Source organism: Haliaeetus leucocephalus, unplaced genomic scaffold, assembly GCF_000737465.1.
Source record: "Haliaeetus leucocephalus isolate CR32 unplaced genomic scaffold, Haliaeetus_leucocephalus-4.0 Scaffold273, whole genome shotgun sequence".
In the NCBI taxonomy this organism is placed as follows: domain Eukaryota; kingdom Metazoa; phylum Chordata; class Aves; order Accipitriformes; family Accipitridae; genus Haliaeetus; species Haliaeetus leucocephalus.
Window position 1 is genome coordinate 1,178,471 of NW_010972709.1, and position 1,514 is coordinate 1,179,984.

General features: G+C 66.4%; 1 protein-coding gene across 1 annotated transcript in view; it reads right to left on the reverse strand.

The window, feature by feature from the left end:
* The window catches only part of ID1 (inhibitor of DNA binding 1, dominant negative helix-loop-helix protein), a 6,010-nt gene that overhangs the window by 1,476 nt on the left and 3,020 nt on the right, over nt 1-1,514 (reverse strand). The gene's annotated exons all lie outside the window — the stretch shown is intronic.

A 1,514-nucleotide genomic window follows, 5' to 3' on the forward strand; every position in this document is an offset into this window, starting at 1 on the left:
CTGGGTGCAGCTCGCCTGGGGCACCGCGGGACCGTGGGCTGCGAGCGCGGTCCTGGGGCGGGGGGGACACACGGGAGGAGGTGCCGCCGGTGCGGCTGCAGCCTCCGTGCGAGGCGGCCGGTCCCTGCCCCGAAGGGCTTCCGATCTGGGCGGTAATTAGCGTTCCTGCTCGTTCCCCCCGCACCTGCAGGGAGGTGCAGCCAGCGCCCTGCCAGCAGCGGGGCCGGGAGCCCCGGGGGGGGCCCGAGCAGGACCCCGGCCCGGCCGCCCCGCGAGTTCGCAGGGGAGCGCTGCCACGGACCCCCCCGAACAGCACGAAACGGTGCAGCGGCGAGCAGGGGGTGAGCAGGCCGAGCTGCGGCCTCTTCAATCGCTGCGTGCATGCACATGTGCACACAGACACATGGATATGCACATGTGTATGCACACAGGCACACGGATATGCACATGTGTATGCACAGACACAGGCACACGGATGTGCATGCACGCATGGAGGCATGCACATGCGTGTGCACGCACACACAGATGTATGGGCATAACACAAACACACATGCACGGGAAGATTCACGCACACACACAAACCTGTGGGTGCACACACACGTCCGTAAGTACATGCATGCACACGCACACAGGCACGCATGGATGAATGTACATAGATACACACACATACATGCACATACATCTATGCACTCTCACACACACATACACCCCATCTTGCACACCAATGCACGCGCCCGGGTGCCAGAGCAGCCCCCGCCACCCCCCATGTACCTCGGGAGGCCGTGCTGTGGGCCCGGCTGCACCGCTGCATTGTTGGCAGCAGCAAGAAGCCGCACTGGGCTCTGCTGTGAACAAAGCCGGCATGGGGCTGCGGCACCCCAACAGCGTGGCTCCAGCAGTCCCCGACCCCAGGGGGATGGGGCTGCCAGGGTGGGCTGCACTGCTGTGATGGCACTTCATGGTGGCACAGCCACAGGGACAGCCCGGACACGTTGTGCCCTTCCTGGCTGGATAGTGTGTCATGCAGGCCAGATCCAGAGTGGGTGCAGAGGGCCACGGTGCCCTGCCCTTAGTGGGGGTGGGCTGGGGGCCAGACCCTCCCGTGCTCAGCCGTGCTCAGAGCAGCTGCGGCCTCCCCAGGCATGCAGGGAGCTGAAGGCCTCCCCTCCTCTTCCTCCTCTTGGCGGGGACAGCAATCCTAGAGAGCATGGATGGACTTTAACCCTGCCAGCCCGGCTGGGGGGAGCCGCATCCCTCTGTCCCTCTGTCCCTCCCTCTGTCCCTCCTCCCTGCGTCCCCCATCCCAGTGTGGTGGCGGTTCCCAGGGTGGGCACGGCGTTGGGGTCGCCCCCTCCATTCAGGGCTCGGCGGAGGGCCTGGTGCTGCCCGGTTCCCACCGCGGCTCTCAAAGCTGCTAATTAGCCCCCATCTGGCGGCGGTGGCCGGGCCGCGGCGGGGAGGCCGGGGACATTGTGCGCAGGAATTCCTTTCAGTGCCGCCGGCCGGCCGGGTGC